This window comes from Nycticebus coucang, chromosome 20 (assembly GCF_027406575.1).
Source record: "Nycticebus coucang isolate mNycCou1 chromosome 20, mNycCou1.pri, whole genome shotgun sequence".
NCBI lineage: Eukaryota > Metazoa > Chordata > Mammalia > Primates > Lorisidae > Nycticebus > Nycticebus coucang.
In genome coordinates, this window is record NC_069799.1 from 9961336 (window position 1) to 9975472 (window position 14137).

At 41.0% G+C, this 14137-nt stretch overlaps 1 long non-coding RNA gene across 2 annotated transcripts; it reads left to right on the top strand.

The window, feature by feature from the left end:
• The first annotated feature begins 371 nt into the window (after window positions 1–371).
• Window positions 372–13549, top strand: LOC128572800 (uncharacterized). 2 transcript variants are annotated; one of them, XR_008376254.1, is made up of 3 exons: window positions 372–455; window positions 7001–7136; window positions 12306–13549. It is a non-coding gene; the product is annotated as an uncharacterized LOC128572800 (long non-coding RNA). The 2 variants fall into 2 exon arrangements; XR_008376253.1 differs by lacking the exon at window positions 372–455 and adding an exon at window positions 3336–3375.
• The last annotated feature ends 588 nt before the right edge of the window (window positions 13550–14137 follow it).

Here is a 14137-nt window from a genome sequence, read left to right on the forward strand (position 1 = left end):
CAGCCTTCCCAAAAGCTGGGACTACTTTTAATAGCTGCCACAACACCCAGCCATTTTTAGAGATACCCAGTCTATGTCAGGCTGGTGGATATAAGTTTAGAAACAAAGTTAAATGCAAACGTCCCCCAAGCAGTGCCAGGGTGAAGATGCAACAGTGAATTTATATCATTATCTGTTAAATCAGGGGTCTAAGGGGCGTGGCCTAGGGCTTTATCCAATCAACGGTGCTGAGTTGCAAACTGTCCAATCAAAGGCCGCAGAGGGAACAGAGAGCGGGTCTTCCACAGTCTCTCTGGCTACTGTCTCTTACCCCGCCTCATTGGGATCCTTGGCGATGCCTCTTTCTCTCCGCTCTTGGGGGCCCAGATGATTGGCACTGCCTTTTATCGTGTGACCCTGCAGGCACTGGGATTTCGGTGGGGAAGATCCTGGGACACTTTATGAGAAAAGAAATGGTGAGTGTGAGTGCTGGGGTGTCCCCGGACAGGGCTGGTTGGAACCAGATGGAACACGCTGTGCTGGGATGGGACCTGGGCTGTCCCCGGGTCTGTGGACACACGTGGGCGCTGGCGCAGGTCGGCCCTTAGTCTTCTCTGGCCCAGAGCCTACCCAGGGCAGCTCAGTCCCCGCAGCCCTGAATCTCTCCAAGATTGTGCGGGAACAAAGGAAGGCTCCTCAGAGAAGAATCCCCATGCAGTGTGTGAGGTTCCTACGTGGGAGGAGCTGTGAACTGTGGAGTGCTTTGTCCTCTTTCTCCAGTTAAAGATTAAACTGAGGCAGTTAAAACAGATATTCTTAAATGAGGACGCCCCCAGCCATGGTTTGTGGTTGGGGATTCTCCAGAGGGTCTTGAAGGCAAGGCTTTTATGTTTTATAGGGTGCAGGAGGAAGCAAACCAAACTAAATAATTGATTGGGTACTGAAAGGGGCTGTGTACCCAGAGCCCAGACCAGAAGAGGTTCATGCAAAGAAAGTTTAATGACAGGAGACAGATACCGGCCTGGGCAAAGATGGCAGCTGCACCAGCGTTCTTGGAGGCTTGTTTTTATGCTGGAATAGGGGGAGGGAGATTCCACAGGTGGCTGGAAGGCTTTGGAGGTCTGGGGTGGGTCCTTCTGGAGAAACTCTTGAGGCGGGGCCAGGTGAGGGAAGGGTTTTGGCTGGCCTGTCCGAGTGAAAATTTTCTGGTTTTGTAATCAGAATTTAATTGCAGGTTTGTAGTTTGTTAAGCCTAAATTTTGTTTCCATTTAAGCTAGTAATATACAAGAAATGCAATTTTAGATTTTGGGACTTTTTGTTATATAGGAACCCAGGCCAGTAGAGCCACTTCAGTCGCTTTTTATGTAATTATTTTAACACTCCACAGGAGGACTAGTTTTTCTCTGCATTTTCCAAAGGTATGCCAAGGAGGGTCTGAAATTTACCACCTTGCTCCCCCAGCCTAACTCAGGCTTGCAAAAAATAATCTGTTCCATTTGGGCATTCGGGAATGCCAGCTTCACCTCTGTGATTCACAGCATTTGTTCTTTATTATACATTTTAGACATAGTATTTAAGTAAATCACTTTTTTTCCCTTGAGGCAGTGTATGAAACTTTTTTAAAGGTTTATTTTCTTGCTGGGCAGGGTAGCTCATCCCTGTAATCCTAGACCTCTTGGAGCCCAAAGCAGGAGGTGTTGCGTGACCAGAGACACAAAGGAGCAGCAGCTTGGCCGTGGGTGTAAACTCGCTCCTGTAATTATTAAGTCAAGAAACAGACTATACACCGTGGGATGGCATATAGCAAAAGTTTTTATTTCAAGTTTTAGTTTTATACTCTTCCAGTTACGTACACACTTAATCTATTATCTATTAGTTCCATCATCTTATCTTCTTTTTTACATATCTGTAATTTAACTTGAAAGGAAATATTTATCATATCAATGCAACCACTTGTGTAGTAAAACTCTTCTTCTAAACAGGGACTAATTTCCAAGCAGGTCACTAAGACGAAAGTAACCACAGGAGAACAGAGTTAATAGAAGAATATCTTCAAGCATTCACTCAGTTTATTCAGTATGAAGTAATGACTGTGTCCTTCCTTCAGGGCAGAGTACCTATAGACCTCTGACAATATGTTGTTAACGTATGTCAGCCCTCTGACCCGTATCTCTGAGGAAGGGCATCATGCCCTTGGATCTCAGGCTTCACCGGGTGTACAGTTTCAGAGAAAAGGCCTAAGGAATTTTACAATTCCAAAAAAGCCTAACTCTGTGAGTAACCCGGGGGGGTCCAGATCTCTTAAGCCTCTGGAAGAAAAGCAAGTCATTTTAAACTCACAATGAATTTACTTTGTGTGCTTGATGTAGGATAAGTTTATTTCTAAATATTATCCTACAGGAGGATTCCTTGAACTCAGGAGTTGAGACCAGCCTGAGCAAGAGTGAGTCCCCATCTCACTAAAAATAAAAAAATTAGCAGGGTGTTTTGGCAGGTGCCAGTAGTCCCAGCTACTCTGGAAGCTAAGGCAGGAGGATCTCTTGCACCCAGGAGTTTGAGGTTGCTCTGAGTTAGGCTGAGGCCATGGCACTGTAGACTAGGTGACAGAGTCAGACTGTCTAAAAAAAAAAAAAAGAAAGAAAGAAACCCCAAAAAAAGAAAGAAAAAAAAAAAGAAAGAAAAGATCTATTTTGGGCAGCGCCCGTAGCTCAGGGGTAGGGCCCTGGCCACATACACCCAGACTAGCAGGTTCAAACCCAGCCCAGGCCAGCTAAGCAAAAATGACAACTACAACAAAAAAGTAGTGAAGCTCGGCACCTGTAGCTCAAGCAGCTAAGGCGCCAACCACATACACCAGAGCTGGCGGGTTCAAATCCAGCCTGCACCTGCCAAACAACAATGACAACTACAACCAAAAAATAGCCAGGTGTTGTGCCAGGCACCTTTGGTCCCAGCTACTTGGGAGGCTGAGGCAAGAGAATCGCTTAAGCCCAGAAATTAGAGGTTGCTGTGAACTGTGACACCACGGCACTCTACTCAGGGCAACAGCTTGAGGCTCTGTCTCAAAAAAAAAAAAGTAGCTGAATTGCAGAGGGTGCCTGTAGACCCAGCTACTTGGAGGCTGAGGCAAGAGAATCGCTTAAGCCCAAGAGTTTGAGGTTGCTGTGAGCAGTGACGCCATGGCACTGTACCTAGGGCAACAAAGTGAGATTCTGTCTCAAAAAAAAAAAAAAAGGTCTATTTTATGTTTATAGGTACTTCTCATGAAAAGAGAGCAGAAAATAATCCATTGGCACTCAACTCAAATCTTTGTGCTTCTCTTTCTTTTATCTTTTCTAGGCACAGACACCTTATCAGTTCTTCAGGTTGAGGCTTCACTTTGGGAATTTTAAAAGGTAATGTGTCCTCAGCCACTCTCCAGTCTTTTTCTGGTCCTAAATGTAGAACTCTCTGGGGTTAGCCCAAGAATACTAGAAAAGCTATATCTGTTGGAGTATTAGTAAGTATGAGCCTTGAGACACTTAACTTTTAGAGGACAACCTGTAGTGTGGGGTGGAGGAGCAGCTGGATGGCTTGAGATAGAGACAAGTCTCCTGGTATACACTTCATCTAAAAGCTAACCCCTTGGGGCAGTGCCCATAGCTCAGTGGGTAGGACCTAGGCCACAGAAACGAAGGCTGGTGGGTTGGAACCCTTCCCGGGCCAGCTAAAACAACAATGACAACTATAACAACAAAAAAATCCAGGCATTGTGGCGGGCACCTGTGGTCTCAGCTACTTGGGAGGCTGAAGCAAGAGAATCGCTTAAGCCCAAGAGTTGGAGGTTGCTGTGAGCTGTGATGCCACAGCGCTCTACCCAAGGCTCTGTCTCAAAAAAAATAAATAAATAAATCTAACCCCTTGAGACATTAATATTTTCTTCCACCCTTAATTTTCATTCCTTGGAGACATTTTTGAGGTCAGGGACATGTTTTGTTCTCTTCTTTTTACCTGGTAAGTTTACATCTCATGGTTGCTGATATTGAGGGGAAATGGCAGAAATGATTCCTTCTGTCTGGATTTTCTCAAATTTGTTAAGAGAAAGAAACTGTCTCAAATAAAAATGAAAATCCACCCTGTGAGAAAGTGAAAGAACTTTCAAATACACTTTGTGTACAGGGGAGGGTGAAGTGTGGTGGGTAGTCATTGAGTAGGACGGGGGTAGGAGAATGTCACAAGAGGCCTAACTTGGCATTTGGGTCAGATATATCTATGTTCCAGTCAGCACGGCCACTTCCTAAATTTGTCACCTTGCAAAAATTTATTCACTTATTTCAACTTCAGTTTTTTATTAACTATAAATAGCAGAGCATAAAGATAAGAAAATATTTCCAACAGGCATGAAAAAATGTAGATTTCATAAAGTTATTTATTCTATTTGTTAGAAATTCTTTTTTTTTTTTGAGATAGTCTTACTCTGTTGCCCTAGATAGAGTGCCATAGCATCACAGCTCACAGCAACCTCAAATTCTTGTGCTGTAAAGTATTTAATTTAGAAAAATTTTATATATAATTTTCTTCTGTACCATTTTTTCTTTTTTGAGACAGACTTGCTCTGTCACCAGGGCTAAAGTGCCATTGCCTCAGCCTCCTGAATAGCTGTGACTACAGGCAGGCACCCTTACACTTGGCTAATTTTTCTGTTTTTAGTAGAGATGGGATCTCACTTTGCTCAGATTGGTCTCAAAAGCAATCATCCTTCCTCAGCCTCCCAAAGTGCTAGAATAGGCATGAGCCACCCTGGCTGGCATCTACCTTTTTGAAATACATGTAAATTATTTGAACAGATAAATAGACATTCTGTCAGTCTTTAGACTCAGAAATATTTTTCCTTTGAAATGCAAATAGCAAAGAAGACAGAACCTTTTCCCATTGTTTCTGTAAGAGGGTGGGAGTTTGCTTTTAGGAGACACCTGGCTCAGACTTATAAAACTGCAATCTTTCATGAAGACATGGGAAATGTATTTTTCCTTTGAATATAGCCAATTGACAAAGATAAACTTCCCAATTATCAGGTGAATGTAGTATGAAGCAAATTGGACAAGTGGTGCTGTCAGGTCTACCTGAGGACTAATTGCGGCAACTTTTCTTTCTGTCTTTGCAATTCTCTTAGTAGACTGCATGTAAATCACTTCATATTCTGGTTTAGTTGTATAATAAAACAATTTTCTTTCTCTTCTACCATTTTGGAGAGTTTTCTGGAGGATTTCAAATTTTATTTAATTATTTATTTAGAGGCAGAGTCTCACACTGTCACCCTGGGTAGAGTGTCATATGTCATAGTTCATAGCAGCCTCAAACTCTTGGGCTCAAGCAATCCTCTTGCCCCAGCCTCCCGAGTAGCTGCAACTACAGGTGCTTGCTACAAAACCTGGCTAATTTTTCTGTTTTTAGTAGAGACAGGATCTCGCTCTTAAACTGGTCTCACACTCCTGAGCTCAAGCTGTTCACCTACATCAGCCTCCCATAGTGCTGGGATTATAGGAGTGAGCCACTGTTCCTGGACTGATTTTTATTTTTTTTTATTTTTTTTTTTATTTTTATTTATTTATTATTTTTTTTTTGTAGAGACAGGGTCTCACTTTATGGCCATTGGTAGAGTGCCATGGCCTCACACAGCTCACAGCAACCTCCAACTCCTGGGCTTAAGTGATTCTCTTGCCTAAGCCTCCCGAGTAGCTGGGACTACAGGCACCCACCACAACACCCGGCTACTGATTTTTATTTTTAATGATACTTTCCAAACACCATACAGAATTATCAGATACAATATAAACATATAATATGCCCACCAGCCTTCACTGTAAAAGGGGCCTTTCCCTCTAAGGTTTCTAATCACAACACACAATTGACACAGAATCTCACTTTGTCACCTTTGGTAAGGAGCTGTGGCATTATAACTCACAGCAACCTCAAACTCTTGGGCTCAAGCAATTGTCTTGTCTCAGCCTCCCTGGTAGCCAGGACTACAGGCGCCTGCTACACTGCCCAGCTATGTTTTTTTTTGTTTTTTTTTTTTTGTAGAGACATAGAGTCTCACTGTACTGCCCTCGGGTAGAGTGCTGTGGCGTCACACAGCTCACAGCAACCTCTAACTCTTGGGCTTATGCAATTCTCTTGCCTCAGCCTCCTGAGCAGCTGGGACTACAGGCGCCCACCACAACGCCCGGCTATTTTTTGTTGCAGTTTGGCCGGGGCTGGGTTTGAACCCACCACCCTCAGCATATGGGGCCGGCGCCCTACTCACTGAGCCACAGGCGCCACCCTACCCAGCTATTTTTTAGAGACAGGGTCTGGAACTTGCTCAGGCTGGTCTGACAACCTCAAACTTTTGGCTCCATCAATCCTGTTGCCTCAGCCTCCTACGTATGCTCTATCATTCCCACCTAATTTTTTTACTTTTGTATTTTTAGTAGAGGTAAGATCTCCATCTTGCTCAGGCTTACAGGTGGAAAGCCTATAAATAGGCCTTTAAATGGTTCCATTTTGTGAAGGCAAGTTTGAAGTCTTTTGTGAGTTAGAAAGGAAAAATCCTGAATAGAACTCCATATGTGGCTAAAGGTCTGGTCATGTAGAAGTGATTAAAGGCCTGCCTTCGTGGGGGCAGTCCTGCAGGCAGGTACCTGTATATCTCAGGAATTTCCAGACTACTCCCTAAAGATGAATGACTGCCTCCAGATGGTCTGTTAAAGCCCAAGCATTCAAACAGCTTATTTCCCCAGAACCTTGTTTTGTGGTTTTGCTTTTGATTACTTAGTGTAAGAATAGCTTTAGATGATATTAGTGGAGTGGTTATCGCTCAATCCATAGACCAGTAGGTGCCAGAGAGTGAGAGGCCTGGGGCTAAAGTTTAAGTCATATGTTTATTGATTAGTATTGCCTATATAAGCTTTGATGGAAGAAATAAAGTTGCTGCATGCCATGAGAGAGCTACAGCCTTCCTTATTTGCCATACTTATTTGCCATACAATTTCATCACAGGTCTTAATCTCTGAGGCACTGCACCATGTAACTTTCACACAACATTTTGGTGCAGCGAGCAGGGTGAGCTTTGCAAGGACAGCACAGGCCTGCTTCCTTGGGATCGCTTCTCTGTTTCAGTGATCGTCAGCTTAAGGTAAGCCTGGTACTTTAAAACTGGAAGAAAGGTCATCGCACCATAAGTATGTGGGACCTCCAGCAATAGAATACGGAAATGATGGGAAATTCTCAGTCCTTGCAGGACCACTATATGGCCCTGTTAAAGACTCTGTTAAAGTCTACAGGTACCACTGTTAAAACAAAGACCTTGCAAGGACTGTTTCAGGTAGCACCTGAACATTGCTACTGGTTTACTCCAGAAAAGAAAAATCAGTTAAATTTAAAAGTTTGGAAGAGTGTAGGCAAATCTCTTAGCCGCGCCCAGCAGAGAGGAGAGTGTATAAGTAGAGATATTTGGACAGCCTATCACTTGGAAACTGGCATTGGAACCCTTGCAATCTAGTTCTGATGCAGAATGTCTTGAAAATTTCCCTCCCCCACCTCCGAAAGAGGGACAGACTATAGAAGAGCCTGTGTATGATGAATCAGAAAATCCAAAAGTTAGGAAAGAGTCAGAGAAAGATCTAACCAAAAGTGACTCAGATTGTACTATAACCAATTTTTCTGATAGCGAGGACATGACTGAAATTAAGAAAAAGTTAACCCAATGTTGCCAGGCCATTGAGAAACATTATTCAAAACCCCCTGAAAGTAAGTATTTCCAACCTTACAAGATAAATCTTTGACCCCCACTGCTCCTCCAGGTTGCTATCCAGTGTGGCAAAATCCTCTGGATTCTCAATTTGTTACTAAACTCCATTTTCCTGTTGATATGGTAACTTTTAATATTGTCCAAAATGCTGAGTCTTCCTCGGCACTGCCCCAAGCTGCTAATGCTCAATCCACCAGTGCTTTCACTTTCCCACTACTTAGGGAAGTGCTTGAGGACGGGCAGGTACAAACCAGTCGTATTCCTATTCAACTAAAAGTTTTAAATATATTAAAAGATGATGTTCATACTTATGGCCCTAACTTGCCATATGTTATGAGGATTTTAAGATCCTATTGTGCAACTGTTTACCTATTCCTGTAGAGTGGGGTACTTTGGCACAGACTACTTTGAGCCCAGGACAACACATTCAATTTAAGTCCTGGTGGATGGAGGAAGTGAAAAAACAAGCTCGTTGTAATAGACTTGAAAATCCTTCTACTTTTTTAACTTCTATCAGTTAACAGGAACTGGAGCCTTTGATGGTATAAATGCTCAAACACAGTATTCTAATGAATTACTGGCTCAAATTCTAGATAATTGCCTTAATGCATGGCAGCATCTTGATGAAAAGGGGCAGATTAGACAATTTTCACAAAAACATTTCAAGGAAACAATGAACCATATACTGAATTTATTGCTCATTTACAATCAGCAATTGAGAGATCAGTGCCTGGAGAAGATGCCCCAAAAATGTTGCTCCTGCAACTGGCTTTCAAAAATGCTAACATTGATTGCAAAAAAGCCATGGCTGGACTCAAAAATCAGGATAATATCACCATTGATCAATATATTCGCATTTGTTGTGAGGTAGGATCAGGCACTTTCCAAGCTAATCTGTTAGCCTCCGCTTTGCAACCCAGTACTACGAGATCTAAATGTTAGAACTGTGGAAAATTTGACCACATTCACAAAAAAATGTAGAAAAGGTAAAAGTGAAACTAAAACCAAGACCAAGCCACCAGGCATTTGTCGCCGGTGTGGTAAAGGCAGACATTGGACAAATGAGTGTCACTCAATTAAGGACAAAGACAGCAATATTTTGCCTTCTACCCAGAATCAGGGAAACTCCAATGTGAGGCTAGCTCAAGGTCCCCCAGACAAACAAGTTGAGCTCTCTTCTTCAGTGGTTTCCAGTGAGCGAAGGCCAGGCTCAAGCTCAAATGAATCAGAACTAGATTTTGTTAACAAAGTCTATGTCCAGGATTTATTTTATGCCACTCAAGGAAGTGCAGCCTTGGTTCTCCCTTTATTAACTAACAGATGTTAGCTTTAATAGTGGGGAATCTCCTAAAAAATTACCCACTGAAATTTATGGTCCCATATCTTCAGGGACTTTAGGATTTATCCTAGGAAGAAGCAGTTTCACTATGGAAGGACTTTATGTACACCCAGGAATAATTGATGAAGATTATAAGGAAGAAATTTTAATAATGGCTTCAGCCACAAAAAAATATCCAATTGTCTGCAGGACATCATGTGGCTCAAATATTAATTTTACCATATCATAAAGGCAAAACAGCTCCTGTTACCAGGGAAGGTGGTTTTGAAAGCATAGGAAAACATGTCTTTTGGCATACTTTCCTAAATGATGCTTGCCCTCAATGTAAGGTGACATTTGAACATAATATTCAAATTGAGGGGCTAGTGGACACAGGAGCAGATGTCTCTATTATTGCTTCTCACATGTATCCTGAATGTTGGTCAAAAGCTTGAGTAAATGCTACTTTTGTCAGGCTTGGAACAATGACTAATATTGAACAAAGTACTTCTGATTTACATTGTCAAGGACCTGAAGGACAAGCAGATCATATCCACCCTTATGTTGCACCCATAGCCATTACCTTGTGGGGTCGAGATCTATTACAACAATGGGGAGCTATGCTCACTATCCCCACAATTTCAAAGGTTGCTAAAAATATAATGTTTAATATGGGCTATGACCCAACTCAGCCCAGCTCTTCTAGAGAGCCTGAAATAACTCGAATTGGCCATAATAAAAAAAAGGCCTGGGACTTCCTTCTTTATCAGAGGATTTTTCTTAGGGCACTTCGCCCTTTCCTTGCAGTGGAAAACAGATAAACCCGTTTGGGTGGAGCAGTGGCCTCTTCCATTGGTAAAATTAGAAGTGCTACATTGATTAATTGATGAACAATTACAAGCTGGACATATTGAACCCACGACCAGTTCATGGAATTCCCCAGTATTTGTAATTAAAAAGAAATCAGGCAAATGGAGAATGTTAACAGATTTAAGAAAAATTAATGCAGTCATTCAATCAATGGGTCCTTTTCAACCCAGAATTCCTAATCCAACTTTAATACCAAAACAGTATCCTATAATTATTATTGACTTAAAAGATTGCTTTTTTAATATTCATTTGCAACCAAAAGATGCGGAACGTTTTGCTTTTACCATTCCTGCTTTAAACAATGAAAAGCCCTGTTGGAGGTTACATTGGAAGATATTGCCTCAAGGTATATTTAATGGCCCCACCTTGTGTCAACTGTTTGTAGATCAACTTTTAGAAGAACTTAGGAAATCTTTTCCAGAGGCCATGTGTTTACATTATATGGATGATAGATATATTGTTGGCTCATCCATGCCCTAATAAATTACAAGAATTATACCAATTAGCATGTTCCAAATTTAGAGAACAGGGCCTTCAATTGGCAGAAGATAAGGTTCAAACTCAGGAACCTTGGGAATATTTAGGATATCACATTTCTGCTCAAAATATTGTTGCTCAAAAAGTGCAGATTAGAAGAGATTCTCTTTGGGCGGCACCTGTGGCTCAGTGAGTAGGGCGCCGGCCCCACATGCCAAGGGTGGCGGGTTCAAACCCAGCCCTGGCCAAACTGCAACAAAAAATAGCCAGGCGTTGTGGCAGGCGCCTGTAGTCCCAGCTGCTTGGGAGGCTGAGGCAAGAGAATCGCGTAAGCCCAAGAGTTACAGGTTGCTGTGAGCTGTGTGATGCCACGGCACTCTACCCAAGGGCAGTATAGTGAGACTCTGTCTCTACAAATGTTTTTCCAACAATGCACTCTCCTACAGGACTGATGGTGCAAGAAACAGCCTTTGTTGAATGGTGCTTTTTACCTAAGAAAGCATCCAAAAGGATGGAAACCTACATACAAAAAATGGCCTTTATAATATTAAAAGGAAGGCAATGCTTAAGACAATTAACAGGAAGAGATCCTGAAAAAATTGTTGTTCCTCTAACTAATAATCAAATTTCTGATTTACTTATGTTGAATACTGAATGGCAAATTGCATTATCAGATTATATTGGAATAATAGACAATCATTTTTCTCCAGATAAAAGAATTCAGTTTCTTAAAAATACTTCTTGGATTTTGCCTAAAATAGTAAAATTAGAACCCATCTCACATGCAGAAACGTTTTACATGGATGGAAATAAAATGGGACTATCTGGATATTTAGGTCCTCATACTCATAAAATACAGCAATCCCCTTATTCATCTGTACAAAAAGCAGAGCTATTTGCTATTATATTACTTCTAAAAGATTTTCCTGATCGTCCCCTTAACATTATTTCTGATTCACAGTATTCTACTCATATTGTAAAAACTATTGAAACTATTAATTTGCCATTTAATTCACAAGAACTTTATTGTTTTCATGCCTTCAGCAGTTAATTAGACATAGATCTTATCCTATATGTATTACTCATGTTAGAGCTCACTCAATTTATCAGGACCCATTTCATTGGGCAAACTATTGATCAGTTAGTAGGTTCAGTTTTATCTGCTCAACATGAGCATACATTACATCATACTAATGCTCGAGCTTTAAAAAGAAGACATAACATTTCTTGGCATACTGCAAGAGCTATAATACGCTCTTGCCCTACTTGTCAGCCTTTAACGGCTCCACATTTACCTATGGAAGTCATCCAAGAGGATTATTATCTAATCAATTAAGGCAGATTGATGTTAATCAGTTTCAAGAATTTGGAAAATTAAAATATATCCATCATTCTGTAGATACTTATTCTCATTTTTCTTGGGCTTTGGCAAAGACATCTGAGAAGGCTGATGCTGTAATTTCTTTTATTAGAAGCCTTTTCAGTCATGGGTAAACCTTTGGCTATAAAAACAGATAATGGTTCTGCATATATTTCTAGCAAATGTCAAGCTTTTTTTAAATAACATAATATAAAGCATATTACTGAAATTCCTGGTAATAATACAGGACAGGCCATTGTCAAAAGACAAAATCGAACTTTAAAATAAATGCTGTTAAAACAAAAGAAAGGAAGAGAACAGTATAATATCAAATAGATTATCTTCAGCTCTTTTTACTTTAAATTTTTTGAATATGAATGACAAAAGTGAGACTCCAGCTCATAAGCATTGGATCAAAACTACTACTCCTCCATTAATCAACCCATTTATTATAAGGATATTCTAACAAACTCATGGACCCCGGCACATGTTATATGTTGGGGTACAGGCTATGCTTATATTTCTACAGGAAATACTAAACTTTGGGTTCCAGATAAAAACTTGAAACTCCGACATGGCCCCCCAGACATACCTGGGAATTGGAGAAACAAATGATGTCCCGCTTGAATGGACTAAAACTGGCAGCAACATGGAAGGAGAGACAATCACTGCTGCCTTGGACAAAGGAAGTACACCTGATGACTTGGGTTGGATAAAGAAATTGTGCCATCAAGCGGAGGAACTGGTGAATTATACTCACCAGCAGATGAATGCCTCCAATCTATTTCTGGCAATGATGGCCCTTTTGACTGTCCAGACTCAAGGACAAAAATATAAATATTGAACTTATATTCCTAACCCTCCTTTACTTTGAGGTGTTGGTTGGAACATACCATTCCTATTTATGTTGGCTTCCCGGTCCTTATGACAGCAGAGGGCTGTTCCAGCCTAATGAAGAAGGCATGGTAATTTCTAATTATAGTACTGGGGTGATTGGTCCTCCTATATGTTTTGGAGACCACTCCCATTGCCTCAACATGTCTATTCAAATGTGGGCTAGTCTATATAGACATAAGCCTGAAAACAAAGAACAAATATCTGAAATGTTTATGTTAAGTGCTTACTCTCCAAACAAGGTCTGTATTGATAAGATTTCTTCCAATCCTGAATTACCACCTTGTAAAATGCATATGTTTTCAGAATGAATGCGTACATTGGACCAAATGTGAAGGAGATTTTGCACATATGTTTATTGATACCACAGGTGGAGAAGTCATGGATTGGGGACCTATGGCTTACTTAAGATCAGACTTGTAATCAGCTTTGTCTTTAAAAGTTTTTATATAACGAGAGTAAAGTGTCAGCTTCAGCTTCTGAGTATATTTCATGGATAAATGGAGGGTCCCCCCACCCCCATTACCTGGAATTGCCACATATCCTAAACAAATGCATTTGTGGAAAAATGCTGTAGCTTTACAACCTCTTAAGGCTTGGACAGGAGGATTATTTTTCCATAACAGTCTCCAAGAATATGAAATGAAGTTTGTGGTAAATGACACCAAGTACTCAAGCCTGTTTACAACTTCCTTTTGTGTGTCTAAAAGGAAATGTTACTTGAAATAAAGTAACAGGAGAATTATTTTGCTCTACTTGCCAATTGTTTACTTGTGTTAACAATTCTTTGAGTTTTAATCCATCTAAGGAACAATTGTACTTGCTGAGAGCTCACACCGGAGTTTGGCTGATGATCAACTTAAACAGACCTTGGCAGGAGTTCCCAGCATTGTCCATTCTGCAACTTGTAGGATAATACTTAGAAATAAACATATCCTACATCAAGCACACAAAATGAGCTCAGTGTGAGTTAAAAACAGCTGCTGCTAACACAGAGACTTAGGAAACCTGGGCCCCCCTGAGGCAGGCACAGAGCTGGTGTGCTTGGGGTTAAAATTCCACAAGCTGAGTCTCTGATGTTGTGCGCTGTTAAGCCTGAGGCCAAAGGGCATGTTGCCCCTCCTCAGAGATGCGGGCCAGAGGGTTGACGTTTGTTAAAAACATATTAACTAAAGGTCTATAGGTGTTCTGCCCTGTGGAGAAACACAGTCGTTACTTCATGCTGGGTAAAATGAATGCTTGAAGGTATTTTTCCATTAACTCTGTTCCCCTGTGGCTTTTCTGATCTTTGTGATCTTTATTTAGATGTTTGCTCAGGAGATTAATGTCTAGAAAAGAATTTTAAATGCAGAAGTGATTGTGTTGATATAGTGACATGATGTGTCCCCACAAGTTAATTTTAGATAGGTAAAATGAGGTAATGGTGAAATTAGTAGATTATAGATTAAGTGTATACGTGACTAGGAG